The sequence below is a fragment of the Thermobia domestica genome, chromosome 14 (assembly GCF_964235325.1).
Source record: "Thermobia domestica chromosome 14, izTheDome1.hap1.1, whole genome shotgun sequence".
In the NCBI taxonomy this organism is placed as follows: domain Eukaryota; kingdom Metazoa; phylum Arthropoda; class Insecta; order Zygentoma; family Lepismatidae; genus Thermobia; species Thermobia domestica.
The window spans coordinates 131,538,315-131,551,156 of record NC_137467.1 but is presented as its reverse complement, the minus strand read 5'-3'; the positions used below and the strand labels follow the sequence as shown (position 1 = coordinate 131,551,156).

At 36.2% G+C, this 12,842-nt stretch overlaps 1 long non-coding RNA gene across 1 annotated transcript in view; it reads right to left on the bottom strand.

The window, feature by feature from the left end:
* Nucleotides 1–11,361: 11,361 nt before the first annotated feature.
* LOC145670718 (uncharacterized) overlaps nucleotides 11,362–12,842 on the bottom strand; it is a 331,423-nt gene continuing 329,942 nt past the window's right edge. Inside the window, exon 3 of the long non-coding RNA XR_014128392.1 lies at nucleotides 11,362–11,432. This is a non-coding gene — a long non-coding RNA (uncharacterized LOC145670718). The remainder of the gene's footprint in view (nucleotides 11,433–12,842) is intronic.

The following is a 12,842-nucleotide window of genomic DNA, read 5'->3' as shown; positions in this document are numbered from 1 at the left end:
GTGCTATTTGATAATTGGGAAGCGAGCTATTAGCTAAAATTGAGCACTGTGTGATATTTCAACATATCGATCGATATTTCCATATTTTTTCGATGTTCCGATATTGTCGATATTACGATATTTCTTTTTCGTTTTCCAATTAAAACTTATTTATGTTTGATGATGTTCCATAGAAGAACTATTAGTTCAATTTATCTTTTATTCAATTATTAGACAGCAGTTTTGCCAGCTTGCTGAATCTTTTTACTTTCGAGTGGCAATAGACAAGGGTGCCCGCCAATTTCTCTGTAAATTTGGGGAGGGGGGGCCTGTATATGAGGATTTTATGACAAATTGCATTCAAATTATGCCAAATATTGTATATTTATAAGTACAATAGGGCTTTGCTCCCCGGCACCCCAGGATTGGCGCCCTTGGCAATAGAAGAGAAGAAAGTATGGCGATCATTAAAAAAAACTAATTCGAAGTTTTAATGGATTTGCACGTTTCATGGCTCCTACATATTGAAAAGGTTATTTTTGGTAGTTTGTCTGTCTATGTTCGTTCCCATGTACTGTATGTACAGTTAGGACTGTGCGATGATCCAATATATTAATCGAACGATATTTTCAAACATTGATGTCGAAAGTTCTATTAATCGATACATTTCGATGTTTCACATTTTTTTCCTATATCGATTTTCGACATTAAAATCCAGATATTGTACACCCGTACATCTCCAATGTAGAAAGCAATAATGCTTGGAGACAATGTGCTAATTATTACGTTTCACCAGCTGAACATGAGCTCTCTGGCTGGGCATAGTATAAGAAAGTTCATCATCACTTCCAAAGTTCGTCACCTCTACACAAACTAGGCATTTTCTGTTGAACTAACGGTTACCAACTTAGGTTTCACTTTTCCACAGGAATGCAGTGATTATCAAACTTATGTTTAGACAGCGTTATTTTCCATTCAATAACCCAACATCTTTATTAATTTCAAGTGTAATGTGACCATATGTAAGTTTTATGCCTGAATGCAGGTTCTAGCCAACTTACCCTAACGTAGCTAGCAGAAGAAACTAAACCAGTAAAACAGAAGGTAGAATGGTCCATTTTTATGCAAAAAGCGTACGCAAGAGGGGTTAATAATGTAAACTGAAAATAAAGAGCAGGAGTACAGGAACACGTTAGGAGTTAGGACTGAGAATTACCACGTGTACAAGGATCGCAATTGTATCTTCATACTAGTGACGTAAGCAGAATTTCATCAAGGGGAGTTCAATCACTGAATCTCATGAATTTTCAAGATGGACTTGAACAACGAAGCCCCCCTTAAACGTACGCCAGTGCTACATACTATGACTTCCTATAACGTCAAGAGGCCAGAATCTTCACAAAGAGTAAAATGCCAGATCAGGCTTTCTTCTTGAAAACTATCCAGGGAGACAAAACTGAAATATGAGGAGGCTGTGCTGGGATGCTATTTTGTTATTTAGTTCTAATGGGCGTATCGTGCATATTAGTGGCATATAGTCACTAGGACCTCAAACCTTTAAAATATGAATATGTATATGAAACATGTATTTTTTTTTAAAAAAAAAAAAGTCCGGCCTCTAGCAATCACAAATTATTATAGCTCCAGAGGAAAGGAGGGTAGTCAACTGTATGGGGCGAAAGACCCTGCCACAGGAGCAGGCCTAGAAGAAACACTGTGTCATGTACTGAATCTTAAATTCATATTAAAATCACTTTAAACAAAAAGTAGCTTGTTTTGTAATTCGAATACAGAGCACAATATTTTAATTTAAACTCCGGCGATTTAAATCTAAGGAGAGTCATTGTAGTGCATTTAAAACTTCAAAAGGCTTGGTTCGTGAGTGAAGAAAGAAGAAAAAAATAATATATACAACGAACATATGTGTAAAGTTAAAAGTAGGGTAGCTTACACGTGCATTCATAAACATATGCACTACCTCTTCTTGCAGATGAGGTGAGTGGGAAGCGCACCGGATACATTCTACTCTGTGATCTTTGTTGGATTTCGGTTATTTTTTTTTTTTTATAAATTTCTTCCAGCATCACGCTGTACAGGAGAGTAGGGTGACACAGACGTTCCCTTCCCCTCCCTTTCAATGCAACATGGTCCATCCATCCGTCGCAGCTGTGGCGTGTGGCTTCTCCATGTCAGGTGTTGGGCGTCTCTCGTCGCTTCTGGATGTAAACTGATCTGTCTGTCTGACCTTCTTGCCCACCCACCCGCTCTGGATGTCAACTCCCACACTCGAAAAACAACACATTTTTTTCGGTTGCCCTTGTCGGTTACCATAGCCAAGCAGAACAGAAACTCAATTTCTGCAGAGAAAACTTTGAAAATTAACGGATGCCTGCTGATGAGCAAAAAATCCATTTTTGAGAATTTGACTGAGTGTCAGTTAAAAAAAAAAAAATCACCCAGATGAACAAGCTTTTTTGAAGTTCAGACCTAAAATATTTTATAGATTCTCATGCAGATGCGGATGGTGTTACTGTTAAAGTAATAAAGGGTACTAATTGGGGTTATGAGCAGCAAATATTACATATTTTTACAATTATAATTATTTCAAATATTTTCAATACCATTCTTGCAAAAATCTAAGATTACATAAGTTTTTTTCAGAATAAGATACTATTATAGCAGTATAGTTAGCTACACACTAGCTCCATAGCAATTCTATGAAGTACTTGAAACTGCACTCACTTCTTTAGATAATCGCTGTTCATAAGTGGATTGTTAACGATAAAATTAAGTACAGTTATATACTTCCGGAATGATAGAAGGCACGGCGGCTAAGTGCATTCACCTCTTGTGCGAGAAGTCCCTGGTTCGGTTTTAGTGCCGGGCAACATTGTTGTTGTCTTTTCTCGAGGTTCTCACGTTTCAGCCAACATTTTTATTTTAGTGCAATTGTATTGTAGAGTTTCTAAGATGGTATCAGCAAATTTCCTCGTGGTTATAGGTATAGTTAGCATGGCGTCTAGTTAGGGAGATCTGCTTTCGACTTCCGGTGGAAGTTCATACGGTTTGGACTAGCGGCGTAACGTTAGGGCCTGCAAAGTAGGTGGGTCTGTCGTGGCTTAGGGGCCCGCTGAATCTCCCCCTTCTGCATGAGAAACGTTATATTACGTTTGACGACGGTTTTGTAGGACAGCCCTAGGTATGTATTATGGATGAAACAAAGGAAGTATCAAAATACAAAATTTTCCTGTTTAAATTCTGTGCTTGGATTAGCACAGTAGTTGAACACCACTCACCGTTTGAACAACTGACAAATATCACCGATAGCATATCGGTTCTTCCTCACGTATATTGCTTGCATTTCTTGCAATGTTGTCATACATATCAACTGCGAAATCAGAAGATTTCAACTTGAAATAGCAGAAGATGCGTCTATTATGAAATCTAAAGCATAAGTCCAATTAACGAGGCATGACTTAACGTTTATGATATTCCTTCTCCCCCATCCAGTTAAGAAATTTAGGATTAAGAGTCTTCATCCCGGCGAAATTAAAATACCGCTAATTTTACATTAATTATGTGATATCTTCAAATAAATAAAAGATAATCGAAATGTGGAACAAGAGCGCCCTAGACAATATCATTTTACATGAGAAACCGTTATCACGACTCACTTATCTGCTTTCGATTTCGAGCCATTTTGAAAATGGGCATTTATTTTCGCGTTTCTAAACAGCTGAAAACATAAAGCCACTGGGTGACTTGTGATAACGGTACCTCAAGCAAAATAATATTGTCTAGGGCGCTCTTGTTTCACATTTCAATTATCTTTTATCTATTTGAAGATATCACATAATTATTGTAAAATTAGCGGTATTTTAATTTCGCCGGGGTGAAGACTCTTAAGGAGATGATTTGAGACAGTAAAAGAAAAACATTGGGCTTTTAATGACGATCTTACCGTGTATAGAGGTATTCAAATTATTCCTAGGCTTAATCATTTCCTTAATTTTTGTTTTCATCAAATTCTTTGATTTTTTTTTTTTTTTTAAACAAGGACCATTACACTGTAGCACTGAAATGAGGAAGACTCAATGGGTGATATGCATAAAAATGAGATCTAATCTTTGCTCAAGGTTTTGAGATTAATCTCAAGATCGTATACATAAAAAGCGAGACAACGTGACGTCATTTTAGTTTAATCTCAGGCACCTGAGTAAATGCTTGGAACTTACGAACCATACTGTGATTTCTCACTTTTCGTATGCATAAAGTCAAGTATAATCTCAACTAGCTGAGATTAATCTACATTTTTTTAAAACTACCTCAGTATCTGTTTCACTTGTCTCACAGTGTGTGAGAGTAGATCTAAATGGGGATTTACTGGAAGTGGCTCCGATAGTATCCCCAGAAAACCCATGAACACGATGAGGTCCATCACAAATTTACTTACTCGAACCAGGGACTTCAGGCACCAGAGGGAAGGCTATACCACTGAACCACTGTGTTCCTACGGTCCAAACTTTGGTAGGAGATTCAATACTAGAAGCCACTACGTCTTTTAGTATTGAACGAGTATCATTCTACACTCGAAAAAACTATAAGTAATTGTACAAAATATTTTCAGACAAAAGTGATAGAACTAGATTGTTTTTATAAGAAAAAGAGTACAGATAAACTTTCAGATCAAACTTCCATGTTACATCAATCATTTCCCTGTTAAACAAGTATAGTTTTATTGAAAAAGTGTACAAATATATGTTGATTTAGGAGGTTTTGGGGGGTTCGGATTCGGATTCAATTAACTGCCAACAAACTGGCACTACGAGTTTTCTGTTTCCTCTGTTTCGTCGGTTTAAATTTTTATTTATGAGCATATGTACTTCTTCCTATTATTTTTACTAATTTGCTCCATGGTCAAATCTGAGAATGAGGAACCATCGATCTCCACATGTTCGAGAAGTTGTCCTACTTTAGGCTTAGCCTACCAAAAGGTTGCAAATCTATTTTATATCCTATGTTAAGCATGCTTTCTCATAGAAAATGTTGCTCACGGGTGCAGAATCAAAATGTGAGGGGTTGCACTGGGATATTAACTTGCTATATCAGCAATTATTATTATTATTATTATTATTATTATTATTATTATTATTATTATTATTATTATTATTATTATTATTATTATTATTATTATTATTATTAGGACTGTTGACCAATTTCGAGGATAAAGCTCCCCCGAAAGTATGCCTGGAACAAACGTCTCATATAGTCTATCATGATATTCCCTCCAAGTATGTTTTTGGAAGATGGCCCCCCTCTTTCCCACCTTCCCCAGAGCTAACAAATTGCGATTACATGCGACTGTTGCACAGGTCATGTTCTTTAGTAAATATTGCTCCAGTGCAACTATCTCACGCTCTGATTAACCTTTCCGCATTTGACAAAATTTTGTGAGAAAATGCCAGGCCTCCCATCACTGAGAAAGAGTTTGACTGCGATGGTTCAGTGGTGTCTGATTCGCCCTCTGGTCTTGCCAGGTGGGCTCAGGCCCGTATCCAGGGGTGTTCTATGCATTGTTGTATGCATCGGCGGCGATTAGGGTGGCAAAGGGGGACAGTTGCCTCCCCCCTCACTTTTTTGAAGTAACCCATTATTGTATATAATTTCATTTCGAAGTTAAAGTTTTCGTATGTGTTACTGTTTCATAGAAAAAAATGGTGCCATATAATATTTGCCGTTGCGTGAGTACGTATTGGTTGTCTTCCTGTGAAGTTAAGAAAGCTACAAGAATTGTGTTTTAATTGCCACGGAAAATAATCCAAATATTGACCTATTGGAGCACAACAATTCCAGCATACTTTCAATTCAGGGATATAGAAGCAAAACTTGCTAAATCCATTTTTCAATTTTGTCAGGAAACGAAGAAGAAGTGACACCTTTTTGTTTCAGAATTGTTGAACAGTTTTTTTTTGTTTAGTGGTCACTACTTAATACAAATGAGTGAAATCAACAGCTTAAAAAACAAAACAAAAAAAAAAAAAAAAGTTGTTCAACAATTCTGAAAACATGAGGGCGTCACTTTTTCTTCTTTCCTAGATAAAATTCGAAAATGGAGTTAGCAGGTTTTGCTTCTATACCCCTTCTTACAAGGGCTCGATATGTTAGTCAGCCGCTTTGAAACTGAGAGAACGTTTCGAAAAAAAAAAAGTTATTCTTTAATTGCACGAAAATTGACAGTTCCTAAAATGTCTTTTCTTCTTCGTAAAGTAAGGAATATTGATTAAAAAGAGCGTAATAACAAACAACTCTTCTACGTTTTTCATTGTTTAGTAGTGTAATATACGAGTGAAGTGGTGTGTTTAGGGGTGTACGAGTGTATATACAATGAAATTTAGTGAATTCAACACAATTCTAGGTTTTAGGATTGTTTTCTATAACTGGAGTGTGGAGAGATTCTAAATATTATTGTGTTTTAATGTGTTCCAAGAAAGTGAAAACTGCACCTAATGGCAACGAACATGTTTCGGGAAGCTGCAAAAGCAAATATTATTTTAAATGTCGTAGCATATGCTTGTAGTATTTACTGTCTTTCATTTTCTAAAAGGAATAACATACATTTAATAATAGCATGTGTGGAATTAAAAATTAAGTTGTTCATTAATCCCTAATTTTAATATAACTTCTACAAAACAAGACTTGTTATTCATTACTATGTTTAATATTATTCTTTCTATTTATTTGTTTTGTAAATTTGTTATTAAATAATCTGATTACACAATTTTCCAGACAAAATTTTAAGATGATCATAAGCAAGGAATCAAATTTCTTCTAACACTTTGGTTGTTTAAAAGTACAAAGAGATAGTACCTACGGTACTTGCGTTGCTCTTGTCTATTTACTTAATAAAATATGAAATGCGATATACGGTATTTTAACCGAAAAAGATAGTATCCTATTAGTTATATAACCTTTCGTCAAACAAAGTGTTAGAAATAACTAGAGAAACTAACATTGATATACAAATATTCAGATCATGTCTTGCCTCCCCCCCCCCCACACACACACTTTTAACGTCCAATCGCCGCCACTGATTTATGTGCGTTGTATCTTATTTGCTTTTTCTTGTTATTAGAAATGACGTTACAGCCAGTTTTTTCTTTAAATTCTTTTGGGGCCCCCAACAGAGTGGGGCTCTAAGCTATAGCTTGTTTAGCTTAAATACTAAATCCGGCACTATTTGAAACTTACTTTTCTTATTATCCGAAATATTGTTATACTCCGCACTTATCTTGATTGAATTGTTACATTTTCTGCCATCTATCAGCGGTTGGGTGAAACATTTACAAACACTCGATACATTTTCGCTTCCTTCTCGTACACAACTGCCATCTGTCGGATTCTTTAGTACCTCGAACTCACTCACTGGCTGGAATTGTTACCATGCGAAGCTAACTCGTTATGACGACTTGAAAAAGAAAAAAAAATGTATCTCAGTTTTTGCCCACGTGCATGATGAGTGACCCTGAATTTAGGCTATTAGTAAAATTTAATGATGTAGAAAGGTCATTTCTGAATAGCATTGCTCGAGTAGTCTATAATCTCTGCTTTTAATCTGACTCTCGAATAACCTTCATAGTCATAATATCTAATTTGATAAAGATCAGAAAAAGAAGTTGGAGATAAATATTTATTCCTTCATATGACATTTATGTAGGTTTCTAAACACTTGATTTCCATTTCGGTATCTGGATAAATCACAAACTAACGCATTTGCGCGCTATGAAAATTAACAGTGCCAAACCATTATTGCCAAGGGCAGATTGAAAGGAAAATTTATGTTGAGATTATTATTATTATTATTATTATTATTATTATTATTATTATTATTATTATTATTATTATTATTATTATTATTATTATTATTATTATTATTATTATTATAGGAATCGACTACATGGGTGTTTCGGGACTCAAGCATTCATTGATGATTTAAGAGGGGGGAACTTTTAATAGGCCTACACAAAAATAGTAGAGTAGTACTTCGAAAATGCATAGTAACTCATGTTGAGCACGATCGGAGATCAGGGGCGGATCCAAGACCGACTTCTGGGGGGGGCGGTTTGTTGTCATACTGCTACTTTTAAGGGCTCCAAATTTTGGGATGGGTTTTATTTATATATATAAAATAAAGTTTCCTCTTATGGGGGGGTGATTGCCCCCCTGGATCCGCCCCTGGCGGAGATATGACCTGGGGGATTTCGTTGCTCCGGGGACGCAGCCCCTTTCAATCATCACTCCAAACTAGTGATGGGCAAATTCCCGGGAAAATATTTTTCGGGGAGATTCCCCTAAATGGGAATTTTCTTGAAATTTATGTACGAACACAAAGAAAATTGCATTCTATTACTATATTGAATTCAAAATTAAATTCTTTTTTTTTTTTTTATCACAGTATATTTATTACTGTTGTCTCCAGAGGATACTTTAAAATGTATATTCTGAACGACATTATGTTATTTTGTTAATATTCTATTATGTTTAGAGAGTACAAATATGTTTTATGCGAGTAAATACGTTGGAAAACATTTGGTATAGGAAATCCACATACTTTTACACCGCTAAACAATTTAAATTCATATCTAATTGGATTTTCTAAACTTGACCCTATTATTGATACGGTGTTATAAACATGTTAAATTTTTAAGTGTCATAAACAAATTAGGTTGGGTAACTGCCAGAAAACAATCTCAACATTTTATCAACATCTACGCATACCAGTGGCGTATTTAGGGTGGGCTTCCGGGCTTAAGCCTCCCCCGAAATCTTACTTACTATGGTAAAGTATATGAAATATCTTGCAGAATTTTCATATTTTCATGGAACCCCCAAGAAATTTAGCAAAGCCCCCTCCGAAACAAAATCGTAAATACGCCACTGACGCATACATATTTATGTTGACAATATTTGCAAGATACTGACTTATTTTTAGAATTTGGGCATGTAACATTGCCACACACGACCGTTCTTCCTACCCATTTCTCGAAATTTCATGCGTCAATTCAATGTAAGGGAAGTCCGAATACCTATTTAGAAATTTGAGTCAGAGACAGCAGACAGACCGACGACTATTACTATTGTGCTGCCAAAATGTCTTGAGCCGTGGCAAAAATGCGAACTAAAGCTCACAGCCTTACACACCTTCGCGTTGAGCCAACGAGGGCTCAGCTGTTGCTAAGCGAGAGAAAGTGAGTGGAATTCCTTCAGACGATAGCAGCGCTAGCAACGAAAGACTAGGGATCAAGTCAATGTGGTATAATAAAAATTACAGTGGTTCGGGGTGTATAGATAGTATTTCATTTCTATTTCTACAGAATTTCTACATTACTTTACAAACTGGTTCCTTTTCATCATATGTAAATTAGTACTTTGCTATTTTCTAGTCTAGAAAGCTTAGTTTTGCAAAAGCAATAATTTAAGTCGATTTTCTGAAGGTTAAAGAAAAAGCATTCGCTGAACAAAGTAATCTTCCTCATTCACACCACAGATACCTAAAGGCATTTAAACATTTCAAAAATTTAAATCAACTGTAGTGGTAGTTATTGGTGCACCCCCTTCAAGAAATCCTGGATCCCGCCCTGACTCCAGGCACTCATCAAATTTCTTTTTCTGTCCAAATTAACTTCGAAATTACATTCTCATAGCAAGAGAAAAAGGTTATTTAATGTGACGTTTACCAATGAAAATAATTTCTTTAATTCATGTTATTGTCTTAAAATATAAATTAATTGAACAAGTCCTCATTCAACTCTGTGTGCTATACACTACTATTACTACTACTACTAATACTAATACTAACTACCACTATTAATGCCAGGGCCGGATTAAGGGAGGGGCTTAGGAGGGCTATAGCCCCGGGTCTCCAGATGGACTGGGGCCACCACTCTGGTCAAAATCTCAACTAACTATTTAAAAAGAATCATGAAAGTACAAACATCATCATCAAATAAAATATTGCCAAAACTATGAAACATATTCCCTTAACTTTCCTACCGTACTTTCACAGAAATGTATTAGATGAAGTCAGCAGGGGCCACATATTTTATTCTAGCCCCAAGCTCCCAGATGGATTAATCCAGCTCTGATTAATACTATATATATTTATAAAATAATAATAATAATAATAATAATAATAATAATAATAATAATAATAATAATAATAATAATAATAATAATAACAATAATAATAATAATAATAATAATAATAATAAAGTTATATAATGTTAGAATCCGTTGGAAGTATACGCTCGACCGTTTTCAAAAAAATATAACGTTATTCCACCTAGTTTTGATACAAGACGAAAAAAAGATTTTCTCGTCTCGTCACGCAACATTTTGTTGAATTGTCGTCTCGTCTCTATTCCTCAAAGAATTCTTTCTCGTCTCATCTGGTCTCGAAATTATTCTCGTCTTTGTTTGTAAATTTATTCATGTACAAAATTTATGCCCTGTTTGTTTTCTTTAACGGCCCTGCATCAAAATGAAAAAGGGTTGAAACAGCCCCGTGTCAGAAGGGCTCGGGTGAAAAAAGCTCCTCTTCAAAAAGGTGCATATTAGTGAGAAAAGAACAAATGAAAAGGATAAGAAAAGAAAAGAAAGGTAATCTGTGAAAGTTATTTGGTTGGAAGTGTTTGCATGCATGCGCTCCGGGGCTCCAGCACCCACAGAAATAGTGTTGCGGGTGCTGTGGACCCACAATATTTTTATTTTGATAGAAATAAAATAAAATATAGGAATAAACCTCTAGTTTAAATTCTAATTAAAATTTCAAACCTCTAAAGCATAATTAATTTCAAATGTGTTGGTTCAAATAGGGCTGTCGCGTTGGTTGTAAGCGCCCGGGGCGGGAATTCCAAGGTGCCCTTCCCCTGCCCAGTGTGTTATGAGAAACAACCAGAGTTTATTCTCTACTCCTAGAATTAAATATAAGATCATAATGTAAGATAAAAGAAGTTAGTATTATGTCAGTTTCTAAAGTGAATGGCTTTTGCAGTTAAACATAAAAGTTAATGAAAACATGGTTTTGAATTATTGAAATCGAGTGCTATTCTTGTTTATTTTGAACTTGATACACATCAACATAGTAATAGCATAGAATATACAAATAATGATACAAATATTAAATTCCATGATTAAAAAGAAAACTTTTCTCACAGAGGGCTAGATAGAGTTCCAGTTGAATAATCCTAGACGATGTTTTACATTGCTGGTAATTGTCAAGTTCAATACTCTATCGGGAGTCCCTCAAGGATTTAATCTAGGTTCCCTATTGTTTCTTCTTGTTATTAATGATATTCCTCTGTGTATTAAAACTTCTCAAGTTCTTCTTTGCTGATGATCTCAAATTATACTCCAAAGTAAGTTCAATTGATGACTGCGGGAAAGTTCAATAGGATCTACAAAGAGTCCAAATATGGTGTAATAAGATCAAATTAGTCCTAAATTATTTGGTTTTAAGATTATTTGATTTTATTTTAATTTGTAGGATTTTTTGGTGTTTTCTTTTAGTAACGTGTTGATAATGTCATTGCCTCTTGCAATCATTGTGCATCATGTCAGTTGTTTAAAGAATAAATTTGACGTTACGATTATAAATGTTGAGAATATTCATTACAATAACTTGTCCTAAACCTTGGACACTGGTGTCAACCCGTATACCCGGTATACTATTTCACTTTATTACAGCACCGCCCTTTGTGACCGTATTCATAGAAGACTTTAACTAAAAGGAAATCAACTAAAAAATATAGAGACTTCCCTGTATAACATATCCCACCATCGATATGCACCCACAGAAATTTTGGAAAGTCGATGCCGTTGTTTGCATGTGTCTCTGTGTGAGAGTATAGGTCTATTCTACTTGTTGTTTTTTTTATGAATATTTTCAGTTAAATGTTTTTCGTACAATTGAACTAATATTCGAAGGAATAATCCAGGTATGCTTTTTTTTTTTAATTCATTCTACGTAGTGGTTTCCAGTCTTGTTTATCTTTCGCTCTCCTTCGTAAACCCTGCATAGTTCACCCCCTCCCCCTTCCAGCTCGTTGGTCATAGGTCATAGCGAAACGAGATAAATGGCAATTTGTTGTCGAAACTAACCGCTAGGTGCGCCCAATAGCCGCAGCGCGCTCCCTCTGCCGATTGGAGCGCTATTTCAAAAGTTCGGTTTCGTTTTGAACACACTTCGTATTTTACTCAAAAATATCAGTAAAAGTACATGTTCCGCTTTTTGTCTGAGGCCTTCTGCGATTTCTGATGCAGCATTGAATTTTCGGTGTTCTCCCACTTACAGATGGCTCGCTCGCCAACAATCTCAAGTTCGACAACCGTAAATCCCTGAGGACAATAGTGCGACTAAAATTTCTTCTACAAATCAGAAGTGAATGTTGCAAGGAATCTTTTACGAGCCTTCGACTGTTTTCTCATATAGGATAGTTAGCTTCTCCTAACTATCCTATATGAGAAAACAGTTGAAGGCTCGTAAGGGCGCCTATCACCCCATCAGGACGTCGCGGTCGGAAAGATGGATTGCCGCCGTCGACGGTGGTGGGCCGCCGGAGGCAGCCGGCACCGTCCGCGGCGGCACGATGATCTACTTGTTCAAAGTTGCCGACCTTTTGCCGAGGCGGCAAGCGGTTGAAAATCGTCAAGTAAAATTCCCTTTGCCGACTCTTTGCCGACTGTTGCCGACCGTCAGAGCCGGTAAAACAATCGGAAAGGCCTCTTTCCGACCCTCAGACGACTCCTTATGCCGGCCTCTTTTCGACGGCGGCACCGGCTCATTTACTGCGCCTTTACGGTTGCTT